An 18,914-nucleotide genomic window follows, 5' to 3' on the forward strand; every position below is an offset into this window, starting at 1 on the left:
GTGCCACTTCTTCCCGCACGAAGTCTTTAATCTGCTGTAGCAGCGAGGGGTCAGGAGCAGGCGTGAGCCCAGCGAGCGACTCAACCTGCTGTGGCCGCTGGCGTGTCAGAATCCGCTGCTTGCGCAACTGCTCAAAGCTTTGACACAGCGTGACGACTTCAGCAACGGTACGCAAGTCGCGCGCTAGAAGCATCTGAAAAGCGTCGTCATCGATGCCTTTCAAGATGTGTTGGATCTTGTCGGCTTCCGACATACGAGCGTTGACCCGCTTGCACAAGTCGACGACATCTTCAATGTAGCTAGTGAAGCTTTCACTAGCCTGCTGAGATCGTTCACGCAATCGCTGTTCGGCTCGGAGTTGCCTGACAGCCGGTCGACCAAATACGTCTGCAAATTTAGTCTTAAAAATGGACCAGGTTTGAATATCTGCCTCATGGTTGCGATACCAGAGGTTAGCCACACCGGCGAGATAAAAGATGACGTTGTTTAGCTTCGTCACATCGTCCCATTTGTTGTATACGCTCACCCGCTCGTACGATGTGAGCCAATCTTCCACATCGTTCTCGTCAGTCCCGCTGAAAATGGTCGGGTCCCGTTGACGAAGAGAGCCGGCACAGATGACAGCCTGGCCCACTTGTACGGCCTGGTGTTGGACGTCCTCAGGCATCGTGCGCGCCGGGAGAGCACGACTACGGAGCTCCAGGGCCGATGTTTTTACCCAGCACCTCCACCAAATGTAATGGGGGGTTTGTTACGAGGTACTAGGGCGACGGGAACGGCAACGGCAGCAGTCTGGGATCAGATCGGCAAAAGACACACAAGCGTAGCGCTGGCAAAAACTCTCAAGAACACTGTCACCTCGTCTTCGTCTTTTCAAATCATCCGACGCATCTTCTTCTTTAGCCTTACTATATATATATATATATATATATATATATATATATATATATATATATATATATATATATATATTAAAAATTTAATTACTCTTACTCCATCTTTTCCACATCCAATGTGCCCAGTATGTCCCACAAATACACTTGAATAACGTTCTCGTAGGCTCCCCTAATATTCAGAAATGCTAGCCATAGGGGCCTGTGTTCCTTTTAAGCAATCGCAATCTCTATACTCTGCCTCAATGAAAACTGATTGTCCTCCAACCTCCTTTATTTCCGGAACCCATTTTGTAGCTCCCCTAGCACCCCCTTGTTCACCACCCAAGCCTGCAGTCTTTCCTTTATAATCGGCATCAACACCCTGTGAACAGCAGATGTCACTGTTATGGGACGGTAGTTACGTCAGCTTTGTCCACCTTTCCATAATATATCATGTTCATTGTACTTAATTACCATTCATCGGGGACTTTGCTATCATTATCATTTTATTCACTACCTGTATTAATGTTTGCTTATATTTTGGTCCTAGCTTCTTTATTAACATATTCGGAATAAAATCTGGTCCTGTTGACGTACCACTAGGAGCCTTCTTCTAAGCTCTTTCCCACTCTCTTTGCTCAAATGAAGCAATTGCAGTGACCGGTCCATCCTCCTTAGAATTAATTTGTGCAACATTGCTTTTTTTAAATTTTTCTGTTATCCTTGTTCCTATGTGTTTCATTGCTTCATCCCTTTCTAATTAAATACCCTTGATCTGTATCAATAAACCTTTGCTCTAGCCTAGTTTTATTACTCATTGCACTTAGATGTTTCCAAAATTTCTTAGCTGCTTTTTTCTCCTTTTTATTCACTTTTGACATCCATTGGGCAACCTTTCTTCTAGTTTTCTGATGAATCCAATGGATGCTTTCCTTTTACACTTTATGAAGGTATCCCATTTTCTGACTACTTCAGCTTCTGGTTCCCCCCTCTTCTCGGAATATCAGTGTTCCCTGGGCGCTTCCTGACGTTTATCTATCGCCTTCTTGACCTCCTCATCCCACCAACTGTTGTGTTTGCGTTTTTTCCCTCTTGACTTGACTCGCACTTTAGCTAGCTCTAGCTCAAGTAATTGAGTTAAATTGGTATAAGTACATTCTGTTTCATTACCCTCAGAAATTACTTTCTCTGTTTGTTGGGTTGCTGCTTCCAATTGCTTTTCTGAGTAAAAATTGCCCTCCAATTGTTCATCTCGCTTCAGTCCTACACTGGATTCTTTTCTGAAACTCTGCTCTACACGTTTGTGGTCACTACCTAGACTTTTGGAACCAGGTTCATCTATGCTCATTACCCGTAATCTATTATACAACCTCTTTGCACATTAGTGCAGATTATGCACTAATGTCACACTCCCTGCCTCCCATGTTATGAGCCCTTCACGCTTCTCGGTACTGTTGCATACAACAAAACCATTACCTGTCAAGCATAACCAGCAGCATGCTTCTTGTCGAATCTGTGTACCCATCCAGGTCTCTATGTGTGCGTTCGTGTCGCCTAATATAATTATATCGCCCTGTACTCCTAGCGCATCAATGTCGCTTGCAATACATTCTAACATTTTCCTGTTTTCCTCTTTGGCATTAGCTCCTGTCCACAGGTATAGTGTGTTAAGGCCTGTTCAGGCCTTAGCACACTATATACGAGAGCAAACCAAGCTCGACTTAAGTTCCTTCTTCAAAATTTTGCATAGCCAGTATACAATGGATACCACCCAATACATTTCATATTCGCAAGCTAGAAAAACACGGCATCAACACGAGCATACGCTGAGTATTCTGTCACTAACGACACATTCAGGTACTCATTTTTTCCTCGCGTGATCACAGAATGGAATGAACTTAGCTCATCATTAACAACGACAAATTCATTATTCGGTTTGTTTCACAGTTAGTGGTAATCACAAAAAATTTTTAATATCTTCTAATGTTTGTTCTCGATTCTATTTTAAGTAGCACTCTCAATAAGTAGAATTGAAATGCAGTTGCTTCTTTAAACTTTCCCGTTTTTGCTTATGACTATGACGTGCACCGCTGTTGTCATTATGTACTACGTTGTTTTCTTTTGTATGCTTCTATTACCTTGTCGCTTGTATTTTGATGAATTATGTTGTTTTTCCCTGATTTGTGACACTCACACGTATACTTGTACGCGTACAAGAAATCATTGTTCATACCCTTCTTCTAGGCTCTCGGCTGATAGCGGCAGTATTGTAAAATAAATAAATAAATAGATACAAAGCCAAGGAGTGTTTGCTCCCCTGCAACTTTTTTTTTAGCCATTATTGTTCGTTGCATCCCAGTTTAACCCTTTGAAAATTCATACTTTGATGAATGAATGCCCCATTTCTCCCATTCTCCAATCTCCCTTTCTCCTGCACTCGGTTCTATTGGAATATTCTCATGTATAGCCTGGGTTACAGGGTGGTTGCTCCATGTTTATGAGATGCGTTTCCACTAAACCATATACCATTAATTCCTCGTGCATTCACTGCTTTTTTATTTCCTCCCATTTCAGTCTATTCCTGCCACCTCGCATGTTAACGAAACCTATATCTGAATTAACTTGGCCCTGGCGCTCGTGTCAATTTCTTCTCCTATGGTTCCAAGTCTCTTTGACCTTGGTTCGTCCTCCTGTTCACTGGTTACCTCAAGCTTTGGGTGCCCCAAAAAAAACTGTTTCCTGGCGACCTATATTACTACCCACCCTCTTGCCAGCGGCACCACCGTAGTGAATGCCATCCTGTGCAAAAGGGTGGGAGCTGCCCCCGTACACTTCTCTGTTAACTTCCATTACCCCGTATCCTAGTCATCGACTCATTAACTTAATTACACGGTTAGCCTCAATGACCCTTCTTTCCGTTTCGCTAGCCTGTGTCTCAACCTCTGGGAATGTGCGTATGGTCACATGCACACTCTCAGTGGCCTCTCTAAGCCTACGCATCCCATCTTCTAACTGCTTCTCGAGATTCTGGCTGCTCCGCTTCAGTACATCGTTGAGACCAGCATATATAACGACAAAGCGTTCGCCATCCATGCTGTGCCCTATCACCTCCTGGGCTTTGGCCATTGCATCTACGATGCATTTCCCTGACTGGGCCCCTGCACACGTCTGTCCGCCTTCACTGTCGTCAAAACGCCTCCCTCAACCCTTGCTACGTTCGAGTCACCGACTACCAGAACCCTCCTGCGCTCTAACCGTTCGCGTCCTGGCTGCGAGTGCTGCCCTCCGGATCGCACTAACTGTCTCTCTTGCCGCTGTATGCTACTGTCGCGCGTCACAATGTCCGTTATTACCTCTCTCTCTCTTCCCTGCTCAAAGCCTGCTGCGCTACAGTACTTTAGGATCGACGAGCCTCGTCCCCCACCTGACACTGCTCCAAACCGGGGTGCCCTGCCGGCCGCGACCTGAGCGCTTCTACCTGCTTTTCTAGCTGGGCCCGCTTTTCCCGCTCCTCTTTCAGATCACCCACAATTCGCTCCAACAGGTCGTCATTAGCCCCCTCCCTCTTAAGCGACTCGGTGACATGAGTTTCTAACTTAATCCGTTCCCCTCGGTCCACCTTCAGGTCCCCTTTGAGTTCCTTCATCCTAGCTGTCCATTCCCCTTTCAACGTCTGAACGGCCTCCTCAAAACGCTTACATAGCTTGCACACGAAGCTAGCCCCATCTGCCTCAGCTGAGCTCCTGAACTCAGTCTCGTCTAAATAGCAGCAACGTTCGCACTCCTGGCACTGCACAGACTCCTCGTCCACATAATTTTCCTTGCTCTCCGACCCATCGTCCGGCCGACTACGCAACGTAAAAGCCCACCAAAATTCCTACGCGAGAAACTTCGTCACTACGCAACGTAAAAGCCCGCCAAAATTCTTACACAAAAACCTTCGGCAGTACACAACCTTAAAGCCCGCTAAAATGTCCTAGACAAAAACGTTCGTCACTACAAAAGCCGGCCAAAATTCCTACAGAAAAATCTTCGGCACTACGCAACATAAAAGCCCGCCAAATTTCCTAAAATAAACTTTGGGCACTACGCAACGTAAAAGTCCGCGAAAATTGCTGCACAAAAACCTTCGGCAATACGCAAAGTAAAAGCACGCCAAATTTTCTCACAAGAACCATCGGCCCTACGCAACGCAAACGCCCGCCAAAATTCCTACACAATAACCGTCGGCACTACGTACCGTAAAAGCCCACCAGAATTACTACACAAAAGCCTCCGGCACTATGCAACGTTAAAGCACGCAAAAAATTCCTACACAATAACCTCCTGCACACGCATTTCCGCTGGCCTTCCTACTCTTAGCACGTTTTAAAACTACCACCCGTCAGCATGTAGAAGAGCAAATGCCAAAAAGTGCTTAGGTTCGGACGTAGTCGCTGGAGCTCCGAAAAAAGCGTCCTCTTTCGACGGCGCCACGAGTAGCAGAGCGAAACGCCACCTGTCACGGCGAGAGCCGAGAATGGACAGCTGGAAGGAGGCTGCCGCGGGAAAATTCCACGCGCTACTTGCCGCCGCTGGCAGGTGGCGTGTGGAGAGCTGCGCTCACACTTCGCATTACCGACTACCGTAATCATCTATCAACTTTTTGGCCATGGTGACAGCGTGTGCAAACGTTTACTCAGTTCGAGCAAATTTCGTTTGGGCAATGCTGCACTGAAATGAGCATTAGCACGAAGCCCAGAGATATCGAGCGCTTAAACAGAATTGACGCAAGTAAGCCTAACAAAAAGAAACGTCGATTATCGCAAATTTCGCGCATTTCAAAGATACAGAGCGCGTGCTGGGCCAGAAAGCTCTAAGGGACAGACGTTATCATGACTAAGTGATTTTCAGCCAACTGTGTTTGAAAGAACACAACTCATTCTATTAGGCAAACACTAATCTGGTCGATGGAAGCTTCGTTCTAAAATCATGGAAATCGACAAAAACGCTTCAATTTCTGACCATGCTAGCCAGAAAGTCATCCTACTCCCTACATGACTGTTTGCTAAGTCAAATCAAAGCAGCATAAATCATAACTATCTCTTACTGCTAGACGCTAATACTAGAAGCATTATCCCAAAATGTGGCTCCCTTCTTAACCTCATTGACACTGTCAGTAGTATTATTGCTGTAGAAACTGAATTCTAGTTACATTCCTTAGTTCCTAATTATGATTTTTTCTCTCTAACAACCTGTATATACTGCGGCCGCGATTATGGCGGTAAACGCGGAAGTGGTTTGTTTATCACCGCGCATAGCAACCTCCATTTCTCTAGCCTTGTTATACCCCGCCTGCTTGAGGCTGCCTTTATACCTTGCGGTGTACTTTCTCACCCGTGACAACTGCAGCTCTCTACCGGCCACCAGATCTCGATGATTCCTTCCTTTGAAGATTTTCATGTAGCGCTGCACGACCTAACTTGATTACGCCCCCATTCGAATATACTAATTCTTGTCGAGTTCAACTTCACCGTTGTAACCGGAATGCATAGTACGCTCTAAGCCTTAAACGCTAGCCAGGCATACTCACAAGTCTGCTAACATACTTGAGATCCTCCTCATGTCACATCTAGATGATGTCTTGTAGTTTTCGCATTTTTCAACGCTTAGCGGCCATGTAACTATGCATGCTTCGCACCAGTGGCGTCCTCCAGGCGCCGGAAAGTTAAAAAAAGTAACGATGTGCCACAGAAGCGATTATACAAAAATAAGAAACCACGCACATGGTTTTGTAACTAGTCCCTCATTTATTTTCAGCAGAGATCCATATAGAACTAAGAGACCCTTTTTGAACTAAAATATAGGAACTTATTCAAACTCATGTACCCACAATCACTGTAGCCGAGAACGTAAGGTCCCCATAATTAGAAAACACTCGTACCCTTGTAATTTAAGAAAGAAAGAGATATTTTCTGAGGGAAAAGGGTGTTACAGCACAAGAGCTCTGAAAACTATTAAGGTACAAAAAACCTCTGACTCCTTGCAGAAAAAAAAGCGCTTGCTTTATTTGTTCACCGTGCCTTCCATGCCTTCCCAAAATTTGGAAAATCAGTGATCCCGCTTATTCAAATGCTTATCACTGCTCGACCTCGATGGGAACAGTCTTCCATATCAGGAAAATGCCCCGGTATTAAATCCAAAGTTTTGCTTTGTGTTTACTCGACATCCTGATACCACCATGGTAGGTTTTTAATGATTTGACAACCTTTTATTGCTTGGCCTATTATTCTAACCCATGGGGTTCATAAAACCTATTGAATAACTGAAGCTGACTTCATCTTTAGGTGTGGACGAAATTATTTATGATTTTTTATGCATAAAAACACCGTCTGAGAAGAGATACGGTGTCCCTGGAACAAGGCCATGATTGCGTTGAACCAAAGTTCTGAGTCCGATGACCAAAAGTCGCGTAGCTTGAGAGCAGATACCTTGGACTCACGAGGTGGTGGCGTAAGTAGCGACAGAGACGGTACATGCGCTGAAAAATCCATGGCCATGGCTTACACGACGGAAGACAGGAAGGCGGAGGCAGCCGTGGTCTCGAGTTCCGGGGAGCAGTAGCGGTTGAGGCAAGCACAGGTCAGGGAGAAGGGAGCGAAGACCCGAAGACGCGAAGTCCACAGTCGCCAAGTTTATGGAGAGAACCGCAGACATAGGTCATTGTCGGGTCTCTAGAACCGCATTTAAAAGGCCCTTCTCAGGCTTACATGAGCCGGATAGCGTGCTGCCGGCATTGGTTGTGCAGCCACCAAAAATCAAATGTGCTTGCGCCTCTGGGCTGATGGTGGTCTCTATCTGTGGCCGGACGACGATGGCATGCTACAATGGTATTTGTAATTTCGTCCGCTCCTGGGGCGCTGGACCTGGTGTCCAATCGCATGGCAGCATTCACCTCCTCATAGGTGAGAGGGGCATCTCTAATACTGAGTTGTGGGGGGGGGGGAGGGCACGGTGTATGGAACAATGGCTGTGGGCGGGCTGTGGGTACCAAAGTATTGTTTGCGAAGGTCATCGAGCAGAACAATTGGTCTGACCATTTTTAGGTGTGGGCTATGGTTTGGAGGTTGCGATGGGTGGCAGCTTTGGTGGTGTACGAGTTGAGAGGGCCCAAAAAGGATGGTTCAGGTTTTGGCTGTGCTTAGTCTACCCTTGACAGAATCAGAAATCTGGAGCTAATTTTGGGAGGAGAGTTGGGAGGAGTATTCTTTGGCTGCCTCCGGGAAGTGTGCTATGGAGCGCTGGAGTGCGCGAGTGTGCTTTTGTCGTCGCCATCTACACAGGAGGTCATACCGTGCCTCCCAGAGGTGTTGGATGTGGTTTCCAGATTAGGGGTATTCTTCTATGCGTTGATGGCTGCGGGTGTGTTAGGAGTGACGCTCGTATAGAGGTTGGATCTGTTTTGCTACTTCTGCTATTGATGAGGATTTTGGTGCGGTCTCCCGAAATTTGTGCCAGCTCGCAATGCGCATGATGCCCATGGGTTTTCAGTGTTGATGGGACGGGATACTGGCGGACAGAATAAAATGGCCGTTCCTAGGGCCTCCCCTAGGTTGGTCCAGGCAGGTCGTGGAATATTCTGGGTGTAAGTGAGATCGGGGAAGGTATTACGGTAGGTGCTGTTGCCAAGATGGGTGGGTGAGGTGAAATCGGAGAGGAGATTTAGTCTCCGTTCACCTACTGCGTGATATACGGCGGCCCCCTTAGCGTTATCGGTGCGGCTGGCTCATGTACCGTGGGAGGCGTTGAGGTCTTCCAGGTCGAGTAGGCAATAGCGCGGTGCCAAGTCTTAATATATCAAGACGAGAGCACCCATCGAGGCCTGCTTCTGCTTAGGGGGCCCATAAACACTGAGAATGAAACTGTCCTGTCTTGTGCCGTTTTGCGGAATAACCTCCACAAGCACGTGGTCAAGACGGTCTTGTTGCAGAGTGTAAGGGATTGCTTTGTTCATAGTATGTTGTGGCCAAGTAATACACCTGGGTGGCAAAATCCTGTTCTGGTGAGAGAGTGCGTTGTCGGTTATGGCCATCGAGATCAGGCCACACCCCAGGCCCGCTTATGCAATTCCATCGACACGCGAAGCTTTTTTTTCAAACCTGGTGGAGAATCGCGCGGCACCGGGATTCGAGTCCCGGTCCTCTAGCACGCGAGGTGGATGCTCGACCTCTAGGCCGTTGCTGCATCGCGGATGACATTGCCTTGACTTCCTCAGGAGATCAACTGCAATTCACGCTCAATGAGTTAGAGAGACAACAGAACGGTGGGTCTAAAAATTAACCTTCAGAAAACCAAAGTGATGTTCAACCGTCTAGCAAGAGAACAGCAGTTCACAATTAGTAGTGAGGTGCTGGAAGTGATAAAAGAATACATCTACTTATGGCAGGTAGTGACAGCTGATCTGAATCATGAGAGGAAAATAACAAGAAGGATAAAAATGGGGTGGAGCGCATATGGCAGGTTCTCTCAGATCATGAATAGCAGGTTACCAATATCCCTTAAGAGAAAAGTGTAAAACAGCTGTATTTTCCCGGTACTCACCTACGGGACAGGAAGGTGAAGGCTGACGAAAAGGGCTAAGCTTAAGTTAAGGACAACGCAGCGAGCCATGGAAATAAAATTGATAGGCGTAACGTTAAGAGACCGGAAGCAGGCAGAGGGGGCGAGGGAACAAACGCGTTTTAATGACATCCTAGGCGACATCAAGAGGAAGAAATGGGCTTGGGCAAGGCATGTGATGCGAAGGCAAGATAAACGCTGGTAATTAAGGGTAAGGGAGTAGATTCCAAGAGAAGGCAAACGTAGGGCGGCAGAAGGTTAGGTGGGTGGATAAAATTAGGAAGTTTGCGGGCATAGGGTGGGCGCAGCCTGCAAAGGAGAAAGTTATTTGGAGAAACCTGGGCGATACTTTTGCCCTGCAGTTGGTGTAGTCAGACTGATGATGATGATATGGGATTGCAGTGAAGGAATTTGCGACCAAGGAATGCAACTGGGGATTGGGAATAGGTTTCTATCGTGTAATATCAGCAGATGCTCATGCAGATACTTGACAGCAGATGCTCGCGCTTCTTGCAGGTAGATGACATTGTGGGAAGGGGCGACTGGGGTTTCCACTGGTCTGTGGAGACGACAGTCGCACATGGAATAGCTGGTTGCGTCGACCTATACATACTGAGGTAGTTGTGCTCCTTCCATTTCCACAAAACTAGTGGAAGGCATAGACTCCGTTGATTTTGAGGAAAAGAAAGGCGCATATCTGGCTCCTTGGATTGCTGGACATCTAAATGGCGCTTTGAGGTATTCGGTCGTTACAGCGACGGTGGCGCAGCAACGCGGCCTCTTCCTGAAGCGGCGAGCCGGTGATCACTCGGCGCGGCGCGTGCAATCGCAGTGGTTTGCAGCGTAGATACACGTCAAAAATGAGCATATTCTGTTATTATACGGAGTTCGAACATTCCAAACAGCAAACATGCTGTTTCTGCTAACATTTAAAGAGTTGATAAAGCAGTTACTAAGCGCATTCCGCAGGTTGGTACAGAGTTTCAGCCCAATGACCCGTCTAAGCGGCGTACTCTGTTGACGCCACGACATCGTGTCGTCAATGCATTCCTGTTCGGAGTTTTGTTCATTCGACCAATGTAGCGTATTACAGCTGCATGAAAACAGTGCAGTGCTTATACAATGAGCTGATATGAAGTATCGGTTATGTTTTAAGGCGGACGTTTGCAGAAAACTTAGGTTTTTCATCAAGCTTCAGTCAGTTCTGGTCTAGATTAAACACTGCTTTCTGGCCACAACGTGATTGCTAAATAGCGATATGAATGGCAAGAACTTCACAATTATACCTTCATTTCTCGAATATAATCCGCAATGCGGATGAATAACCGCAAACGCTTCTTGGCAACTGCTGTCTGCTCACCCCATCACAGCGTTTTCCCCCGCTAGTCAAAAACACATTTTGAGCGCTAATTTCCACTGTATTACAAAGCTCGAATGACCCCTTTGCTGCCGCTTCAAAGAACAGCTACATTTAATTTTCTATTACCGCATATATGTGACCAACGTACGCTGCAGATGGACTATAGTAGGACACAATTAAGTCTGCAGTAAAGTTCCACTCACATTACGGAGCACCGAACAGAATTTCTTCGTGAGAAAATGTAGACCCCTGGTAAAATTTTTCTGTTTACCTAAACAAGCAGCCAATCACGAGTCGAAATTGTAGGCTCAAGGATTTGATCATTCTGGCTTGTTTGATGCTGCCCAACATTAAAAGGTTGATTTTGGTCGCTGGTGTAATTGCTAAGGGCAGTTATTTTACGCCGCGTACCGTGGCCACTGTTACCAACTGTTGATTTTCTTTTCAAGTGCGTCTTTATGAGATCAGCGCGCAAGCAATACACATAACCGTATATATGCGGGTAAGGGCTGCACTCATGTAGGCACCAAATATATTGGCAGACTTTCTGGGTTATTAAAGTAGTTTATCTCGGCTTTCGGGTAAGTGCCGAAAGAACAAGGAAGTGAACGCGCAAAAAATCACAGTTCAAAGTGTTTGTCGCACTTTACTATGCTGAGTTCGCAAGTTTCAACAGAGGTTTTGCGGCACTTACGAACAGGCGATTCCATGCGCATATCGATAAAAATTTATTTCGAGCCTGTAATGCAGCCAAACTTAAGGATAGGATCTTATTAACAACCAAACATTTACTTCTGCTTATATAGACTAAAAATCGCGCGAAAGGTGCCACAACGTCAGGAAGCCGCTTTACTTCTATAGAGATGCACGCTATGGCATCGGCGCCATCACCGCCTCGTCCGCCTTGTCGCACAGCCGCCGTGCCACCTATAGGAGCAGGAATGACCGAATGGAGCGGTGGCACCGCGGGCGGCCTATTGCTCCAGGAGGGTTGATGACGCCAGTTGCGCGCCGTGTTTCGGCCACGGGTTTCTGATGACGGTCGGGTTTTGCATATTGAGCCAAGCAACGCGCGCGAATTTACACAAACCCGGTATATTGAGCCCTGCCATCCCGCCTGCTTACACAGCTACTGCCAGTAGACCTGCCGTTACATTCGCCGGATGTCAGCGCGGAACACGCGTTGTGTGGCCAGTCGCCATTTGATATAGCATCAGAAATACAGTCATCCGCATACAAATAACGGGAACAGGAACGTAGGATTGCAATTTTAGTATTTTCTCAATTTTGAGCTTTTCGTTCGCTATGTCTTCATTGCCAAATCCTCCCCGACCGCCTTTGTAGTAATGATCCACAGTTGCGACGTCGGAGTGCAGTATGTTTGTGCATGCTAAATACAGTAAACGGGAAGACGTTAGCACATCTTGCAACTTTTTGTTTTTAATAGAGCAGATCACCAACACACCAGCTAACGTCATTTTTTATGTTATTTCTTCATAAACATGCAGCTGATCCTGCCTTTGTACTGCTTGGCTCAAGTCTACTGCGAAAATCAGCCTCTAATTTTCGGATTATTCTCAGACACGCCTCGTTTCGTCATGTTAAGGCGGCCAAAAGAAATTCGCGGGGTAGATTTTTGAAGATGAGCACTCTCTTGTTTTAGGGCAGCGCTGATGAACGTGTAATTTCGTTTCTTGCTTTAACTGCATGAAAGCTTTACATACGTCATGATCGCTGATTTTATGCAAGAATTTAAGCTTTTGAGTGTGAAAAATCAGTCAGAACAAACATAATTCAAGCCCTCATAGCTGTAATGAGTTTATATTTGCACTCTCGGCAGCGAGAACCTGCGGCCGACTTGTGCTCTGCAAAGAATTTATTATGACGTTTTTTTTGCGAGCTCACCCCCTGTCTTGTTAGGGAATACAAGGCACCTTAAAGCAATTGAGATTCCAGGCAGATGCCTTACGTCATTACGCCGAGCTCAATTTTTTCCCCAGCCGCATCGCTTAAGAACTTGGTGCCGTTAGTAGATTTGACAAACAGGACTTTCGAGAAACTCCGTAATTGTTCAGCATAAAAGATAGAATTTTTTCTTTGCGATCTTATTGTGTTTTATTAAAGTACTGAACATTTGAATATTCTTTTCGCAATGCGTAATAATTTCACAGCAACGGGTTAAGAGCCTACGGGTCTCCGACGTCGCTGCGGTAGTATGTGTGCATGGAGCCTAGGACTGTGGCCCGGAGGGATCGGTTTGATGGGGTCCAGGCACGTGCCACTCCAAAGCCTATTTGTCTCCGGGAAGCAGAGACAGCCAACCGGGCAGTCCATTCCCCTTAGCAGCGGATTGCACTGATCCAAAAACTAAAGTCTCTGGTCAGAATTTGCAGGTGGAACGTTTTAAAAATTATTGCAACGGTAATCTATAACGAAATGTTTGCTTCAGCAAGTGCACGACGCACAAAAAATTTTTTACACAGCTTCATGTGACCGCAGGGGCAAAGTAGAAGCATCACTAGTCGGCACCATTATTGATGCATTCATATGCTGAAATCAATATGCATCATCCAAGTCGCTTCTGGGGCAGAGACTACGCTCACCTGTATACCATACAATCGTTCACTGCGTGGAAAGCACGAGCACTTTTGTAGGTGCTTTAGCATTTGGTGGTTTGGTAGCAGACTCGCTAATCAGTAAAGCGACGTGACAGCAGTTCAAAAGTCATCGCATTTAACTGCGTCATTAGGTTTCGTTTTGGAATGGTTGCCTCGTTTATCACCGATTTTCTTGAAACCGACGTCACGCTGCGGTGGCGCCGGGAACTAGTCCAAGAGGGACCACCACGCGCGGAACTGCATCATTTGCACCGAAGCATCAGTGCTTCGCTGGCACATGCAGACGTTGCTGTTACAGTTTGCTTGTAAATCTATATCTTAGCTGTTGCGCGGATGTTTCCGCACTCCAGAGGTAAAAAAAAATCTCAGTGGCTTCGCGACAGTTTTCTGATGCCAGTAATACAGAGAATATGGAAAGAAAAAGTTTCAGTGGTCCTGCAGAATGCTTGCAAGCCTCTCTCTCCCCGCTCTCAGTCAGTTCTAAATTGAAACATTGCATGCGTTGTAAAGGAATCTGCACATAAAGCTATTGTTCCGGCTTCGATCTCCCAGTCGACAGTACCCCTGTCGTTGCGTAGTCCAATACGTCAGCCTATATCCTAATATTGTTCCTTTTCCCCCTCTTAACGCTCTTTCTCCAGGAATTCGCCACCTGTGTCTTCGCCACTCCCCCTTAGTGGATGTGTGCCATCTTTGTTTGAGGCAAACCAACCAACAATCCATGACACGGCCGTTCTTCTGAGGCATCAAGCCTGTATTGCTAAAGAATCTTCTTTCACCAGAAGAACCCGTGTAAATGCGCGCCGCTTTTAGCAAACATCACTGTGGACTCAAGTATATCGGAATCATTCCAAGCGCAAATATGTTTGTGAATGGCTGTATTTCAAATTACAGGCCTTGTTATATCATCAGTGAATGGTTACACGGCGCTTTGTTATCCTTATCCTTGAAAATAGGGGCACAGCATTAATATGATTCCGTTCGAATTTCAATTCTGATTCTTCTTGCAGTTTATTATCTGCTTATATGCCCTCCTTTCAACCTGAATCAGTAAAAGAGACCATGTGACGGCAAAGATCGAACAGAATCAATTCATCACCATCATTAGCCTGACAACGCCCACTGCAAGAAAGACCTGTCTTATGAATCCCCAATCAACCCTGCCCTTTACAAACTGCGATCACCGTACCCTATCAAAAACGCAAACGAAAATTTTATTTTGTCATAACAGGCATTCCTGTAGTATTTTGAGACCTCACAACAGAAATTCTTGTAGTAACAATAGGATTCGTTTAGTATTGAGCAGTCTCCTGTCGTAACAATAGAGCCAGTTCTGTCACAACAACACACAATTTCTCCATACTACACAAAAATCTGTCGTAATGACAGGAGGGCAAAAATTTCTGTTGTATGTTGGGACCGGCTCAGTTGTGTTTTTCCACGGAGCATGCCCGCAAGCTTCTTAAACTCATCCGCTCACCTAACTTTCTTCCTCTCCTTGCTACGCTTGCCTTCTCTTAGACTGCACGCTGTCACCCTCAACGACCGGCGGTTATCTTGCCTTCGATTTACATGCCCTGCCCAAGCCCATTTCTTTCTCTTGATTCCGAAAAGGATATCATTGGCCCGCATGTGTTTCCTCACCCCCTCTGCCCGCTTCCGGTCTCTTAACGTTAGACCTATCTTTTTTTTTTTTTTCATGGCTCGCTGCCTTGTCCTGAACTTAAGCTGAACCCATATCGTTAGCCTCCACATTTCTGCCCTATAGGTGAGTGCCGGTAAAGTACTGCTGTTGTATATTCTTCTCTTGAGGAATATTGCTAAATTGCCATTCATGATTCGAGAGAACCTGCCATATGCGCACCACCCAATTCTTATTCTTTTAGTTATTTCCCTCTCATGAACCAGCAGAATCAAATAATAATACCTATATCACAGCGACCTTATATACTTTCCCATTACAAGCTTTCTATCTACTACTTAAGAATAAACAGAGAACGGCGGGGTTTTTTTCTGCGTGAAAAGATATCGCGGAAGAGGCGACGTCAGACTTCACGCATTCCACAACTACACACAGATACAGATATATGTTCATATCCAAAAGGGACACGGAAACGTTCAAACAGTTATGCGTCTTTCCTTAACCAGCAATTTGTAGTTTTTGCTACCCAGAGGCACTAAGTATTTTGAATTTTTTTTCAGTTGCAAAGCGAAATTTTTTTTTCCTTCACGGTAGCATGACTGGAAATATTTGTCTGGTTTGTATTATTGTTTTCAGAGGCAAGTGCTGCATAGGTGTTTGGGCATCCCACCGAGAAGCGTTCTTAGGGGGAGTGGCTCAAAACCCAGAACAAACATCTGGCGTCGATGCTGCGAAATGCGCCGTAAATAAAGAAGTTTACCCCGCATGCACTGGAATCGTCCAAGCTAAACTTTATAGTAGCAGCCTCTTTACGCACCAGTGCTGGGAGAGTGCAACGATGTAGACTTGCAAAACTTTATTGATTCAAATACCACTAGTGCAAGGTACATTTAATGCGCATGCGTGGGACTAGGAGTGATGTGACGTGGACTTTCCCTTCGTGCGGCTCGCACATGCACTGTACTGTGACCCTTTTACCGCGAAAGACCGTGCCCATGCATAATGGGCTTGTCGCAGCCTGCAAAGGTGAGGGTCGAAGAAAGCGGCGATGAGCGGATTAGACCAATTATACACGCACGTGGGCTTCTTTCCTGTGCAGGCCAGACGCGGGCTTCAATTAAGTCAACCATCATTTGATGACGGGCACATATGGGCCAATGGTACGTCATATTTGTGGTTTGGTTTGTGGGGGTGTAAGTTCGCGAGGCGACTCTGGCTATGAGGCACGCCGTAGCGAAGGGCTTCGAAAATTTCGACCACCTGGAGTTCTTTAACGTGCGCTGACATCGCACTGCACGCGGGCCTCTAGAATTTCGTCTCCATCGAAATTCGAACGCCGCGACCGGTACCGAACCCGCGTCTTTCGCGTCAGCAGCCGAGCGCCATAACCACTGAGGCACCGCGGCGGCCGGTACATCATGTGTATCCACCTTTAGTTGTCATTCTTGCAAAACATCATGGGTACATAAATATACGACAACTCAAAACATCAGCTCTGCAACATTACCTGATTTAGTTTTGTGGCAAGGGATTATGAAATCATCTGCACCTCTGGTATGTGTCGTACACTTCACGTAGGTCTCCGAAAACGTAGATCTACATTCTCGTGCGTGTACCATCAACGTAAATCTATGATCACGTAAGCCTACGATAGCGTAGGCGTGCGATCTTGTATTATCATTGTCACTCCCACGCACTACCCGGCTCTGGAACCATCTTCCGTATTGCACCATCCTGCAGCGTAATCATGACACCTTTCGCGAACATCTACTCAAACACTACGTTGATAACGCTTAGCATTTCATTTATATGCTCATGACTCATATAACTTTGTTTTAAGCTACTTGAGACTATTGTTTTCCTGCAGTATTCATGCACAGCTATCCTCATGTGTGCCTGAAATGTTTTCCTTCGCTTTTGTGTAACTCTTGTTGCATTTCCCCTATTTTTGTTCCATGATGCATAGTTGTATCGTAACTGTATCACTTTTTGTAAACTATATTTGAACTCACTTGTTTTTGTCGGTTTTGTTGCCCTTTCAGTATGCTTTTGATTAAGAACCTCTTTTACACTAACTTCTTTATTTGACCCCCTCTTACACGATGCCTCTAGGAGGCCTGTAAGGTGTGTGTAAATAGAGAAATAAATAAATGAAGCGCAAATTAGACAACCGAGACAAGAATAAGCAAATATGAAGCTCTTAGCCAGGGGAAGCTCAATGCTTAGCGCAGGTTATTTTAAAATCGAAGGCATGAGGACTCTTCTCGAGAAGTGTTAATCGCCCTCGCTTGCATTTCCACTCCAAGAACTAATAAGTTGGTGTCTTTGGCTTGGCACCTTAGTTTTGTTGTTCGCGTTGTTCGTGTAAAAACAAAAATTATAAAAAACCTTGGATGACCCGTGAACTTCATAAAAAAATCCATAAAAAAGATCGACTTTTCAAGAAATTTATGAATTCCCGTAATGAGGCGGACCTTCTAGCTTTTAAACGTTTCCGTAATGTTTTAAATAAAGAACTGAAAAAGTGCAGGGACCGCTACTACTTTCGTTACTTTTCTATGTGCTCAGGTCGAATGAGTGAATTATGGAGTAAAATGAATGCTCTTATGGGACGTGGGCAGGAAAAAGATTCCGTAGTAGAGATTATACATGACGGAAAAACGCTGAGAGGGGACGCAGTGGTTAATGCTATTAACGAGTTCTTTGTTAACAGGAATGTGACTGCACGCCCTTCAGGAAACAACACAATGCAAGGTACAGCTAACACCAATACTTTTTTCTTAGAACCAACCGACATTCAAGAAGTTTGCTCTGTGTTTACAAATTTGAAAAATTCGCGTAGCTGCGACGCTGACGATGTGCAAATTAGTCCAGTGAAATATGTCCTTGACGTTATAAGTCCCATACTAACCTACATATATAATCTTTGCCTTTCAGCTGCAGTTTATCCAACAAAAATGCAAGTGGCTCGAGTGATTTCGCTATACAAAAAAAAGGGTGATAACCGAGATATTTCGAACTACCGCCCCATATCAATATTGCCTGTGTTTTCTAAAGGTCTGGAAAAAATCCTATTCAAACAACTTTCACGTTTCAGCCACAAATATGATATAATCACAAAATCGCAGTATGGCTTTCAAAAACATCGGTCCACAGAACTGGCACTTCTTGATCAAAAAGAATACATTTTGCAAAACTTCGAGGATAAAAACTACGTTCTGGGGATTTTTGTTGACTTTACGCAGGCTTTTGACAACATTAATCACTCTATTCTTTTTGATAAATTACATCACTACGGTATCAGAGGACATGCACTTAATATGTTAATTAGTTATCTCTCTCACAGAAAACAATTTGTTCAAGTAAGCCATTTAATATCTAATCAGAAAGCAATAGTCGCAGGCGTACCTCAAGGAAGTATTCTTGGTCCCTTACTCTTTAATTTATACATTAATGATATAGTATGTATATCATCTGACCTGAAGTTTGTTATATATGCAGACGACACTAGTATATTTGTGCCTTCATCCTCTTGTGCTGACGCGTTCGTTAAAGGAAACATAGCCTTAAAAAAGTTGGAAGCTTGGACAGACAGTAATCAACTGAATATTAATACAAAAAAAACAAAAGCAGTAATTTTTCACCCTAAGGGTAAGCAGCTATCTACCGATTACGATCTTCTGTTTAGAGGTACAAGGATTGAGGTCGTCGAAATAATAAAGGTATTGGGCGTTTTCTTTTCCAAGACGTTGCAATGGGATGACCACGTAAACCATATTTTGCAGAAATTATGTTCCATAACAGGTATACTCAGTCGAAAT

Source organism: Amblyomma americanum, chromosome 11 (assembly GCF_052857255.1).
Source record: "Amblyomma americanum isolate KBUSLIRL-KWMA chromosome 11, ASM5285725v1, whole genome shotgun sequence".
Lineage (NCBI taxonomy): Eukaryota > Metazoa > Arthropoda > Arachnida > Ixodida > Ixodidae > Amblyomma > Amblyomma americanum.